This window comes from Oncorhynchus nerka, unplaced genomic scaffold (assembly GCF_034236695.1).
Source record: "Oncorhynchus nerka isolate Pitt River unplaced genomic scaffold, Oner_Uvic_2.0 unplaced_scaffold_915, whole genome shotgun sequence".
NCBI classification, from domain to species: Eukaryota; Metazoa; Chordata; class Actinopteri; order Salmoniformes; family Salmonidae; genus Oncorhynchus; species Oncorhynchus nerka.
This window is the reverse complement of record NW_027040389.1, coordinates 7,501-22,500: the sequence shown is the minus strand read 5'-3', so window position 1 is coordinate 22,500 and position 15,000 is coordinate 7,501. Positions and strand designations below refer to the sequence as shown.

Genomic DNA, 15,000 nt, shown 5'->3' with positions numbered 1-15,000 from the left:
CTTTGCTCCTATAACAGCCTCCACTCTTCAGGGAAGGCTTTCCACTAGATGTTGGAACATTGCTGCTATAACAGCCTCCACTCTTCTGGGAAGGCTTTCCACTAGATGCTGGAACATTGCTGCTATAACAGCCTCCACTCTTCTGGGAAGGCTTTCCACTAGATGTTGGAACATTGCTGCTATAACAGCCTCCAGTCTTCTGGGAAGGATTTCCACTAGATGTTGGAACATTGCTGCTATAACAGCCTCCAGTCTTCTGGGAAGGCTTTCCACTAGATGTTGGAACATTGCTGCTATAACAGCCTCCAGTCTTCTGGGAAGGATTTCCACTAGATGTTGGAACATTGCTGCTATAACAGCCTCCAGTCTTCTGGGAAGGCTTTCCACTAGCTGTTGGAACATTGCTGCTATAACAGCCTCCACTCTTCTGGGAAGGCTTTCCACTAGATGCTGGAACATTGCTGCTATAACAGCCTCCACTCTTCTGGGAAGGCTTTCCACTAGATGTTGGAACATTGCTGCTATAACAGCCTCCACTCTTCTGGGAAGGCTTTCCACTAGATGTTGGAACGTTGCTGCTATAACAGCCTCTACTCTTCTGGGAAGGATCTCCACTAGATGTTGGAACATTGCTGTGGGAACTTGTTGCCATTCAGCCACAAGAGCATTAGTGAGGTCGGACACTGATGTTGGGCGATTAGGCCTGGCTCACAGTCGGCGTTCCAATTCATCCAGAAGGTGATCGATGGGGTTGAGGTCAGGACTCTGTGCAGGCCAGTCAAGTTCTTCCACACCGATCTCAACAAACTATTTCTGTATGGACCTCGCTTTGTGCATGGAGGCATTGTCATGCTTAAACAGGAAAGGGCCTTCCCCAAACTGTTGCCACAAAGTTGGAGGCACAGAATCATCTAGAATGTCATTGTTATGCTGTAGCGTTAAGATTTCCCTTCACTGGAACTAAAGGCAAACTTTGGGCAAACCATGAAACCGCCCCAGACCATTATTCCTCCTCCACCAAACTTTACAGTTGGCACTCTGCATTGTGGCAAGTAGCGTTCTCCTGGCATCCGCCAAACCCAGATTTATCCGTCGTACTGCCAGATAGTGAAACGTAATTCATCACTCCAGAGACCACGTTTCCACAGCTCCAGAGTCCAATGGCGGCCATCTTTACATATTATATAGTGGATGAAGGGGTGTCCACATTCTGCTGTATATATAGTGTATGAAGGGGTGTCCTGTATATATAGTGGATGAAGGGGTGTCCTGTATATATAGTGGATGAAGGGGTGTCCACATTCTGCTGTATATATAGTGGATGAAGGGGTGTCCTGTATATATAGTGGATGAAGGGGTGTCCACATACTGCTGTATATATAGTGGATGAAGGGGTGTCCTGTATATATAGTGGATGAAGGGGTGTCCACATACTGCTGTATATATAGTGTATGAAGGGGTGTCCTGTATATATAGTGGATGAAGGGGTGTCCTGTATATATAGTGGATGAAGGGGTGTCCACATACTGCTGTATGTGGATGAAGGGGTGTCCTGTATATATAGTGGATGAAGGGGTGTCCACATACTGCTGTATATATAGTGGATGAAGGGGTGTCCTGTATATATAGTGGATGAAGGGGTGTCCACATACTGCTGTATATATAGTGGATGAAGGGGTGTCCACATACTGCTGTATATATAGTGTATGAAGGGGTGTCCTGTATATATAGTGTATGAAGGGGTGTCCACATACTGCTGTATATATAGTGTATGAAGGGGTGTCCTGTATATATAGAGTATGAAGGGGTGTCCTGTATATATAGAGTATGAAGGGGTGTCCTCATACTGCTGTATATATAGTGTATGAAGGGGTGTCCACATACTGCTGTATATATAGTGTATGAAGGGGTGTCCTGTATATATAGAGTATGAAGGGGTGTCCTGTATATATAGAGTATGAAGGGGTGTCCTCATACTGCTGTATATATAGAGTATGAAGGGGTGTCCTGTGTATATAGTGTATGAAGGGGTGTCCTGTATATATAGTGGATGAAGGGGTGTCCACATTCTGCTGTATATATAGTGGATGAAGGGGTGTCCTGTATATATAGTGGATGAAGGGGTGTCCACATACTGCTGTATATATAGTGGATGAAGGGGTGTCCTGTATATATAGTGGATGAAGGGGTGTCCACATACTGCTGTATATATAGTGTATGAAGGGGTGTCCAGTATATATAGAGTATGAAGGGGTGTCCTGTATATATAGTGTATGAAGGGGTGTCCACATACTGCTGTATATATAGAGTATGAAGGGGTGTCCTGTATATATAGTGGATGAAGGGGTGTCCACATACTGCTGTATATATAGTGTATGAAGGGGTGTCCTGTATATATAGAGTATGAAGGGGTGTCCTGTATTTATAGTGTATGAAGGGGTGTCCTGTATTTATAGTGTATGAAGGGGTGTCCTGTATATATAGAGTATGAAGGGGTGTCCTGTATTTATAGTGTATGAAGGGGTGTCCTCATACTGCTGTATATATAGTGGATGAAGGGGTGTCCTGTATATATAGAGTATGAAGGGGTGTCCTGTATTTATAGTGTATGAAGGGGTGTCCTGTATATATAGAGTATGAAGGGGTGTCCTGTATTTATAGTGTATGAAGGGGTGTCCTGTATATATAGTGTATGAAGGGGTGTCCTCATACTGCTGTATATATAGTGGATGAAGGGGTGTCCTCATACTGCTGTATATATAGTGTATGAAGGGGTGTCCTGTATATATAGAGTATGAAGGGGTGTCCTGTATATATAGTGTATGAAGGGGTGTCCTGTATATATAGTGTATGAAGGGGTGTCCTCATACTGCTGTATATATTGGATGAAGGGGTGTCCTGTATATATAGTGTATGAAGGGGTGTCCTGTATATATATAGTGTATGAAGGGGTGTCCTGTATATATAGTGGATGAAGGGGTGTCCACATACTGCTGTATATATAGTGTATGAAGGGGTGTCCTGTATATATAGTGGATGAAGGGGTGTCCTGTATATATAGTGGATGAAGGGGTGTCCTGTATATATAGTGGATGAAGGGGTGTCCTGTATATATAGTGTATGAAGGGGTGTCCTGTATATATAGTGTATGAAGGGGTGTCCTGTATATATAGTGGATGAAGGGGTGTCCTGTATATATAGTGTATGAAGGGGTGTCCACATACTGCTGTATATATAGTGTATGAAGGGGTGTCCACATACTGCTGTATATATAGAGTTTGAAGGGGTGTCCTGTATATATAGTGTATGAAGGGGTGTCCACATACTGCTGTATATATAGTGTATGAAGGGGTGTCCTGTATATATAGTGTATGAAGGGGTGTCCCGTATATATAGTGTATGAAGGGGTGTCCTGTATATATAGTGTATGAAGGGGTGTCCTCATACTGCTGTATATATAGTGTATGAAGGGGTGTCCTGTGTATATAGTGGATGAAGGGGTGTCCACATACTGCTGTATATATAGTGGATGAAGGGGTGTCCTGTATATATAGAGTATGAAGGGGTGTCCTGTATATATAGTGTATGAAGGGGTGTCCTGTATATATAGTGTATGAAGGGGTGTCCTCATACTGCTGTATATATAGTGTATGAAGGGGTGTCCTGTATATATAGTGGATGAAGGGGTGTCCTCATACTGCTGTATATATAGTGGATGAAGGGGTGTCCTCATACTGCTGTATATATAGTGTATGAAGGGGTGTCCTGTATATATAGTGTATGAAGGGGTGTCCTGTATATATAGTGTATGAAGGGGTGTCCTGTATATATAGTGGATGAAGGGGTGTCCTGTATATATAGTGGATGAAGGGGTGTCCTGTATATATAGTGGATGAAGGGGTGTCCTGTATATATAGTGGATGAAGGGGTGTCCTCATACTGCTGTATATATAGTGTATGAAGGGGTGTCCTGTATATATAGTGTATGAAGGGGTGTCCTGTATATATAGTGTATGAAGGGGTGTCCTCATACTGCTGTATATATAGTGTATGAAGGGGTGTCCTGTATATATAGTGTATGAAGGGGTGTCCTGTATATATAGTGTATGAAGGGGTGTCCTGTATATATAGTGTATGAAGGGGTGTCCTGTATATATAGTGTATGAAGGGGTGTCCTGTATATATAGTGTATGAAGGGGTGTCCACATTCTGCTGTATATATAGTGTATGAAGGGGTGTCCTGTATATATAGTGTATGAAGGGGTGTCCTGTATATATAGTGGATGAAGGGGTGTCCTCATACTGCTGTATATATAGTGTATGAAGGGGTGTCCTCATACTGCTGTATATATAGTGGATGAAGGGGTGTCCTGTATATATAGTGGATGAAGGGGTGTCCTCATTCTGCTGTATATATAGTGGATGAAGGGGTGTCCTGTATATATAGTGGATGAAGGGGTGTCCTCATTCTGCTGTATATATAGTGGATGAAGGGGTGTCCTGTATATATAGTGGATGAAGGGGTGTCCTGTATATATAGTGTATGAAGGGGTGTCCTGTATATATAGTGGATGAAGGGGTGTCCTGTATATATAGTGTTTGAAGGGGTGTCCTGTATATATAGTGTATGAAGGGGTGTCCACATTCTGCTGTATATATAGTGTATGAAGGGGTGTCCTGTATATATAGTGGATGAAGGGGTGTCCTGTATATATAGTGTATGAAGGGGTGTCCACATACTGCTGTATATATAGTGGATGAAGGGGTGTCCTGTATATATAGTGGATGAAGGGGTGTCCACATACTGCTGTATATATAGTGGATGAAGGGGTGTCCACATACTGCTGTATATATAGTGGATGAAGGGGTGTCCTGTATATATAGTGGATGAAGGGGTGTCCTGTATATATAGAGTATGAAGGGGTGTCCTGTATATATAGTGTATGAAGGGGTGTCCACATTCTGCTGTATATATAGTGTATGAAGGGGTGTCCTGTATATATAGTGGATGAAGGGGTGTCCTGTATATATAGTGGATGAAGGGGTGTCCTCATACTGTTGTATATATAGTGGATGAAGGGGTGTCCTGTATATATAGTGGATGAAGGGGTGTCCACATACTGCTGTATATAGGGTGTATGAAGGGGTGTCCTGCATATATAGTGTATGAAGGGGTGTCCTTCTGTATATATAGTGGATGAAGGGGTGTCCTGTATATATAGTGGATGAAGGGGTGTCCTGTATATATAGTGGATGAAGGGGTGTCCTGTGTATATAGTGTATGAAGGGGTGTCCTGTATAAGGGGTGTCCACATTCTGCTGTATAGTAGTATGAAGGGGTGTCCTCATTCTGCTGTATATATAGTGTATGAAGGGGTGTCCTGTATATATAGTGTATGAAGGGGTGTCCTGTATATATAGTGTATGAAGGGGTGTCCTGTATATATATAGTGTATGAAGGGGTGTCCTGTATATATAGTGGATGAAGGGGTGTCCTGTATATATAGTGTATGAAGGGGTGTCCTGTATATATAGTGGATGAAGGGGTGTCCTGTGTATATAGTGTATGAAGGGGTGTCCTGTATATATAGTGGATGAAGGGGTGTCCTGTATATATAGTGGATGAAGGGGTGTCCTGTATATATAGTGGATGAAGGGGTGTCCTGTATATATAGTGGATGAAAGGGGTGTCCTGTATATATAGTGGATGAAGGGGTGTCCTGTATATATAGTGGATGAAGGGGTGTCCTGTATATATAGTGGATGAAGGGGTGTCCTGTATATATAGTGGATGAAGGGGTGTCCTGTATATATAGTGGATGAAGGGGTGTCCTGTATATATAGAGTATGAAGGGGTGTCCTGTATATATAGTGGATGAAGGGGTGTCCACATTCTGCTGTATATATAGTGTATGAAGGGGTGCCCTGTATATATAGTGGATGAAGGGGTGTCCTCATTCTGCTGTATATATAGTGGATGAAGGGGTGTCCTGTGTATATAGTGGATGAAGGGGTGTCCTGTCCTCATTCTGCTGTATATATAGTGGATGAAGGGGAGTCCTGTATATATAGTGTATGAAGGGGTGTCCTGTATATATAGTGAATGAAGGGGTGTCCACATTCTGCTGTATATATAGTGTATGAAGGGGTGTCCTGTATATATAGTGTATGAAGGGGTGTCCTGTATATATAGTGTATGAAGGGGTGTCCTGTATATATAGTGGATGAAGGGGTGTCCACATTCTGCTGTATATATAGTGGATGAAGGGGTGTCCTGTATATATAGTGGATGAAGGGGTGTCCTGTATATATAGTGGATGAAGGGGTGTCCTGTATATATAGTGTATGAAGGGGTGTCCTGTATATATAGTGGATGAAGGGGTGTCCTGTATATATAGTGGATGAAGGGGTGTCCTGTATATATAGTGGATGAAGGGGTGTCCTGTATATATAGTGGATGAAGGGGTGTCCACATTCTGCTGTATATATAGTGGATGAAGGGGTGTCCTGTATATATAGTGGATGAAGGGGTGTCCTCATACTGCTGTATATATAGTGTATGAAGGGGTGTCCTGTATATATAGTGTATGAAGGGGTGTCCTGTATATATAGTGGATGAAGGGGTGTCCTGTATATATAGTGGATGAAGGGGTGTCCTGTATATATAGTGGATGAAGGGGTGTCCACATTCTGCTGTATATATAGTGTATGAAGGGGTGTCCTCATACTGCTGTATATATAGTGGATGAAGGGGTGTCCTGTATATATAGTGGATGAAGGGGTGTCCTCATACTGCTGTATATATAGTGTATGAAGAGGTGTCCTGCATATATATAGTGTATGAAGGGGTGTCCACATTCTGCTGTATATATAGTGTATGAAGGGGTGTCCTCATTCTGCTGTGTCCTGTACATATATAGAGTATGAAGGGGTGTCCTGTATATATAGTGGATGAAGGGGTGTCCTGTATATATAGTGGATGAAGGGGTGTCCTCATACTGCTGTATATATAGTGTATGAAGAGGTGTCCTGCATATATATAGTGTATGAAGGGGTGTCCACATTCTGCTGTATATATAGTGTATGAAGGGGTGTCCTCATTCTGCTGTGTCCTGTACATATATAGAGTATGAAGGGGTGTCCTGTATATATAGTGGATGAAGGGGTGTCCTGTATATATAGTGGATGAAGGGGTGTCCACATTCTGCTGTATATATAGTGGATGAAGGGGTGTCCTGTGTATATAGTGGATGAAGGGGTGTCCTGTGTATATAGTGGATGAAGGGTGTCCTGTATATATAGTGTATGAAGGGGTGTCCTGTATATATAGAGTATGAAGGGGTGTCCTGTATATATAGTGGATGAAGGGGTGTCCTGTATATATAGTGGATGAAGGGGTGTCCTGTGTATATAGTGGATGAAGGGGTGTCCTGTGTATATAGTGTATGAAGGGTGTCCTGTATATATAGTGTATGAAGGGTGTCCTGTATATATAGAGTATGAAGGGGTGTCCTGTATATATAGTGGATGAAGGGGTGTCCTGTATATATAGTGGATGAAGGGGTGTCCTGTGTATATAGTGGATGAAGGGGTGTCCTGTGTATATAGTGGATGAAGGGGTGTCCTGTATATATAGTGGATGAAGGGGTGTCCTGTATATATAGAGTATGAAGGGGTGTCCTGTGTATATAGTGGATGAAGGGGTGTCCTGTATATATAGTGGATGAAGGGGTGTCCTGTATATATAGTGTATGAAGGGGTGTCCTGTATATATAGTGGATGAAGGGGTGTCCACATTCTGCTGTATATATAGTGGATGAAGGGGTGTCCTGTATATATAGTGGATGAAGGGGTGTCCTGTATATATAGTGGATGAAGGGGTGTCCTGTATATATAGTGTATGAAGGGGTGTCCTGTATATATAGTGGATGAAGGGGTGTCCTGTATATATAGTGGATGAAGGGGTGTCCTGTATATATAGTGGATGAAGGGGTGTCCTGTATATATAGTGGATGAAGGGGTGTCCACATTCTGCTGTATATATAGTGGATGAAGGGGTGTCCTGTATATATAGTGGATGAAGGGGTGTCCTCATACTGCTGTATATATAGTGTATGAAGGGGTGTCCTGTATATATAGTGGATGAAGGGGTGTCCTGTATATATAGTGGATGAAGGGGTGTCCTGTATATATAGTGGATGAAGGGGTGTCCTGTATATATAGTGGATGAAGGGGTGTCCACATTCTGCTGTATATATAGTGTATGAAGGGGTGTCCTGTATATATAGTGGATGAAGGGGTGTCCTCATACTGCTGTATATATAGTGGATGAAGGGGTGTCCTGTATATATAGTGGATGAAGGGGTGTCCTCATACTGCTGTATATATAGTGTATGAAGAGGTGTCCTGCATATATATAGTGTATGAAGGGGTGTCCTGTATATATAGAGTATGAAGGGGTGTCCTGTATATATAGTGGATGAAGGGGTGTCCTGTATATATAGTGGATGAAGGGGTGTCCTGTATATATAGTGGATGAAGGGGTGTCCACATTCTGCTGTATATATAGTGGATGAAGGGGTGTCCTGTGTATATAGTGGATGAAGGGGTGTCCTGTGTATATAGTGGATGAAGGGGTGTCCTGTATATATAGTGTATGAAGGGGTGTCCTGTATATATAGAGTATGAAGGGGTGTCCTGTATATATAGTGGATGAAGGGGTGTCCTGTATATATAGTGGATGAAGGGGTGTCCTGTGTATATAGTGGATGAAGGGGTGTCCTGTGTATATAGTGGATGAAGGGGTGTCCTGTATATATAGTGTATGAAGGGGTGTCCTGTATATATAGAGTATGAAGGGGTGTCCTGTATATATAGTGGATGAAGGGGTGTCCTCATACTGCTGTATATATAGTGTATGAAGAGGTGTCCTGCATATATATAGTGTATGAAGGGGTGTCCACATTCTGCTGTATATATAGTGTATGAAGGGGTGTCCTCATTCTGCTGTGTCCTGTACATATATAGAGTATGAAGGGGTGTCCTGTATATATAGTGGATGAAGGGGTGTCCTGTATATATAGTGGATGAAGGGGTGTCCTCATACTGCTGTATATATAGTGTATGAAGAGGTGTCCTGCATATATATAGTGTATGAAGGGGTGTCCACATTCTGCTGTATATATAGTGTATGAAGGGGTGTCCTCATTCTGCTGTGTCCTGTACATATATAGAGTATGAAGGGGTGTCCTGTATATATAGTGGATGAAGGGGTGTCCTGTATATATAGTGGATGAAGGGGTGTCCACATTCTGCTGTATATATAGTGGATGAAGGGGTGTCCTGTGTATATAGTGGATGAAGGGGTGTCCTGTGTATATAGTGGATGAAGGGGTGTCCTGTATATATAGTGTATGAAGGGGTGTCCTGTATATATAGAGTATGAAGGGGTGTCCTGTATATATAGTGGATGAAGGGGTGTCCTGTATATATAGTGGATGAAGGGTGTCCTGTGTATATAGTGGATGAAGGGGTGTCCTGTGTATATAGTGTATGAAGGGGTGTCCTGTATATATAGTGTATGAAGGGGTGTCCTGTATATATAGAGTATGAAGGGGTGTCCTGTATATATAGTGGATGAAGGGGTGTCCTGTATATATAGTGGATGAAGGGGTGTCCTGTGTATATAGTGGATGAAGGGGTGTCCTGTGTATATAGTGGATGAAGGGGTGTCCTGTATATATAGTGGATGAAGGGGTGTCCTGTATATATAGAGTATGAAGGGTGTCCTGTGTATATAGTGGATGAAGGGGTGTCCTGTATATATAGTGGATGAAGGGGTGTCCTGTATATATAGTGTATGAAGGGGTGTCCTGTATATATAGTGGATGAAGGGGTGTCCACATTCTGCTGTATATAGTGGATGAAGGGTGTCCTGTATATATAGTGGATGAAGGGGTGTCCTGTATATATAGTGGATGAAGGGGTGTCCTGTATATATAGTGTATGAAGGGGTGTCCTGTATATATAGTGGATGAAGGGTGTCCTGTATATATAGTGGATGAAGGGGTGTCCTGTATATATAGTGGATGAAGGGTGTCCTGTATATAGTGGATGAAGGGGTGTCCACATTCTGCTGTATATATAGTGGATGAAGGGGTGTCCTGTATATATAGTGGATGAAGGGGTGTCCTCATACTGCTGTATATATAGTGTATGAAGGGGTGTCCTGTATATATAGTGGATGAAGGGGTGTCCTGTATATATAGTGGATGAAGGGGTGTCCTGTATATATAGTGGATGAAGGGGTGTCCTGTATATATAGTGGATGAAGGGGTGTCCACATTCTGCTGTATATATAGTGTATGAAGGGGTGTCCTGTATATATAGTGGATGAAGGGGTGTCCTCATACTGCTGTATATATAGTGGATGAAGGGGTGTCCTGTATATATAGTGGATGAAGGGGTGTCCTCATACTGCTGTATATATAGTGTATGAAGAGGTGTCCTGCATATATATAGTGTATGAAGGGGTGTCCTGTATATATAGAGTATGAAGGGGTGTCCTGTATATATAGTGGATGAAGGGGTGTCCTGTATATATAGTGGATGAAGGGGTGTCCTGTATATAGTGGATGAAGGGGTGTCCACATTCTGCTGTATATATAGTGGATGAAGGGGTGTCCTGTGTATATAGTGGATGAAGGGGTGTCCTGTGTATATAGTGTATGAAGGGGTGTCCTGTATATATAGAGTATGAAGGGGTGTCCTGTATATATAGTGGATGAAGGGGTGTCCTGTATATATAGTGGATGAAGGGTGTCCTGTATATATAGTGGATGAAGGGGTGTCCTTCTGTATATATAGTGGATGAAGGGGTGTCCTGTGTATATAGTGGATGAAGGGGTGTCCTGTGTATATAGTGGATGAAGGGGTGTCCTGTATATATAGTGGATGAAGGGGTGTCCTGTATATATAGTGGATGAAGGGGTGTCCTGTGTATATAGTGGATGAAGGGGTGTCCTGTGTATATAGTGGATGAAGGGGTGTCCTGTATATTGAGTGTATGAAGGGGTGTCCTGTATATATAGAGTATGAAGGGGTGTCCTGTATATATAGTGGATGAAGGGGTGTCCTCATACTGCTGTATATATAGTGTATGAAGAGGTGTCCTGCATATATATAGTGTATGAAGGGGTGTCCACATTCTGCTGTATATATAGTGTATGAAGGGGTGTCCTCATTCTGCTGTGTCCTGTACATATATAGAGTATGAAGGGGTGTCCTGTATATATAGTGGATGAAGGGGTGTCCTGTATATATAGTGGATGAAGGGGTGTCCTCATACTGCTGTATATATAGTGTATGAAGAGGTGTCCTGCATATATATAGTGTATGAAGGGGTGTCCTTCTGCTGTATATATAGTGTATGAAGGGTGTCCTCATTCTGCTGTGTCCTGTACATATATAGAGTATGAAGGGGTGTCCTGTATATATAGTGGATGAAGGGGTGTCCTGTATATATAGTGGATGAAGGGGTGTCCACATTCTGCTGTATATATAGTGGATGAAGGGGTGTCCTGTGTATATAGTGGATGAAGGGGTGTCCTGTGTATATAGTGGATGAAGGGGTGTCCTGTATATATAGTGTATGAAGGGGTGTCCTGTATATATAGAGTATGAAGGGGTGTCCTGTATATATAGTGGATGAAGGGGTGTCCTGTATATATAGTGGATGAAGGGGTGTCCTGTGTATATAGTGGATGAAGGGGTGTCCTGTGTATATAGTGTATGAAGGGGTGTCCTGTATATATAGTGTATGAAGGGGTGTCCTGTATATATAGAGTATGAAGGTGTCCTGTATATATAGTGGATGAAGGGGTGTCCTGTATATATAGTGGATGAAGGGTGTCCTGTGTATATAGTGGATGAAGGGGTGTCCTGTGTATATAGTGGATGAAGGGTGTCCTGTATATATAGTGGATGAAGGGTGTCCTGTATATATAGAGTATGAAGGGGTGTCCTGTGTATATAGTGGATGAAGGGGTGTCCTGTATATATAGTGTATGAAGGGGTGTCCTGTATATATAGTGGATGAAGGGGTGTCCACATTCTGCTGTATATAGTGGATGAAGGGTGTCCTGTATATATAGTGGATGAAGGGGTGTCCTGTATATATAGTGGATGAAGGGGTGTCCTGTATATATAGTGTATGAAGGGGTGTCCTGTATATATAGTGGATGAAGGGGTGTCCTGTATATATAGTGGATGAAGGGGTGTCCTGTATATATAGTGGATGAAGGGGTGTCCTGTATATATAGTGGATGAAGGGGTGTCCACATTCTGCTGTATATATAGTGGATGAAGGGGTGTCCTGTATATATAGTGGATGAAGGGTGTCCTCATACTGCTGTATATATAGTGTATGAAGGTGTCCTGTATATATAGTGGATGAAGGGGTGTCCTGTATATATAGTGGATGAAGGGGTGTCCTGTATATATAGTGGATGAAGGGGTGTCCTGTATATATAGTGGATGAAGGGGTGTCCACATTCTGCTGTATATATAGTGTATGAAGGGGTGTCCTGTATATATAGTGGATGAAGGGTGTCCTCATACTGTGTATATAGTGGATGAAGGGGTGTCCTGTATATATAGTGGATGAAGGGTGTCCTCATACTGCTGTATATATAGTGTATGAAGAGGTGTCCTGCATATATATAGTGTATGAAGGGGTGTCCTGTATATATAGAGTATGAAGGGGTGTCCTGTATATATAGTGGATGAAGGGGTGTCCTGTATATATAGTGGATGAAGGGGTGTCCTGTATATATAGTGGATGAAGGGGTGTCCACATTCTGCTGTATATATAGTGGATGAAGGGGTGTCCTGTGTATATAGTGGATGAAGGGGTGTCCTGTGTATATAGTGGATGAAGGGGTGTCCTGTATATATAGTGTATGAAGGGGTGTCCTGTATATATAGAGTATGAAGGGGTGTCCTGTATATATAGTGGATGAAGGGGTGTCCTGTATATATAGTGGATGAAGGGGTGTCCTGTGTATATAGTGGATGAAGGGGTGTCCTGTGTATATAGTGGATGAAGGGGTGTCCTGTATATATAGTGTATGAAGGGGTGTCCTGTATATATAGAGTATGAAGGGGTGTCCTGTATATATAGTGGATGAAGGGGTGTCCTGTGTATATAGTGGATGAAGGGGTGTCCTGTGTATATAGTGGATGAAGGGGTGTCCTGTATATATAGTGGATGAAGGGGTGTCCTGTATATATAGAGTATGAAGGGGTGTCCTGTGTATATAGTGGATGAAGGGGTGTCCTGTATATATAGTGGATGAAGGGGTGTCCTGTATATATAGTGGATGAAGGGGTGTCCACATTCTGCTGTATATATAGTGGATGAAGGGGTGTCCTGTATATATAGTGGATGAAGGGGTGTCCTGTATATATAGTGGATGAAGGGGTGTCCTGTATATATAGTGGATGAAGGGGTGTCCTGTATATATAGTGGATGAAGGGGTGTCCACATTCTGCTGTATATATAGTGGATGAAGGGGTGTCCTGTATATATAGTGGATGAAGGGGTGTCCACATACTGCTGTATATATAGTGGATGAAGGGGTGTCCACATACTGCTGTATATATAGTGGATGAAGGGGTGTCCTGTATATATAGTGGATGAAGGGGTGTCCACATACTGCTGTATATATAGTGTATGAAGGGGTGTCCTGTATATATAGTGTATGAAGGGGTGTCCTGTATATATAGTGTATGAAGGGGTGTCCTGTATATATAGTGGATGAAGGGGTGCCCTGTATATATAGTGGATGAAGGGGTGTCCTGTATATATAGTGTATGAAGGGGTGTCCTGTATATATAGTGGATGAAGGGGTGTCCTGTATATATAGTGGATGAAGGGGTGTCCTGTATATATAGTGGATATATAGTGGATGAAGGGGTGTCCACATTCTGCTGTATATATAGTGGATGAAGGGGTGTCCTGTATATATAGTGGATGAAGGGGTGTCCACATTCTGCTGTATATATAGTGGATGAAGGGGTGTCCTGTGTATATAGTGGATGAAGGGGTGTCCTGTATATATAGTGGATGAAGGGGTGTCCTGTATATATAGTGGATGAAGGGTGTCCTGTATATATAGTGGATGAAGGGTGTCCTGTATATATAGTGGATGAAGGGGTGTCCTGTATATATAGTGGATGAAGGGGTGTCCTGTATATATAGTGGATGAAGGGGTGTCCTGTATATATAGTGGATGAAGGGGTGTCCTGTATATATAGTGGATGAAGGGGTGTCCTGTATATATAGTGGACGAAGGGGTGTCCTGTATATAGAATATGAAGGGGTGTCCTGTATATATAGTGGATGAAGGGGTGTCCTGTATATAGTGGATGAAGGGGTGTCCTGTATATATAGTGGATGAAGGGGTGTCCTGTATATATAGTGGATGAAGGGGTGTCCTGTATATATAGTGTATGAAGGGTGTCCTGTATATATAGTGGATGAAGGGTGTCCACATTCTGCTGTATATATAGTGGATGAAGGGGTGTCCACATTCTGCTGTATATATAGTGGATGAAGGGGTGTCCTGTATATATAGTGGATGAAGGGGTGTCCTGTATATATAGTGTATGAAGGGGTGTCCTGTATATATAGTGGATGAAGGGGTGTCCTGTATATATAGTGGATGAAGGGGTGTCCACATTCTGCTGTATATATAGTGGATGAAGGGGTGTCCTGTATATATAGTGGATGAAGGGGTGTCCTGTATATATAGTGGATGAAGGGGTGTCCTGTATATATAGTGGATGAAGGGGTGTCCTGTATATATATAGTGGATGAAGGGGTGTCCACATTCTGCTGTATATATAGTGGATGAAGGGGTGTCCTGTATATATAGTGGATGAAGGGGTGTCCTGTATATATAGTGGATGAAGGGGTGTCCTGTATATATAGTGGATGAA

The 15,000-nt window shown here is 42.4% G+C and overlaps 1 protein-coding gene across 1 annotated transcript in view; it reads left to right on the top strand.

Annotated features, from left to right (window-relative positions):
• Nucleotides 1–15,000, top strand: part of LOC135570710 (huntingtin-like) — a gene marked incomplete at its 3' end in the record, with an annotated part of 59,634 nt that overhangs the window by 38,989 nt on the left and 5,645 nt on the right.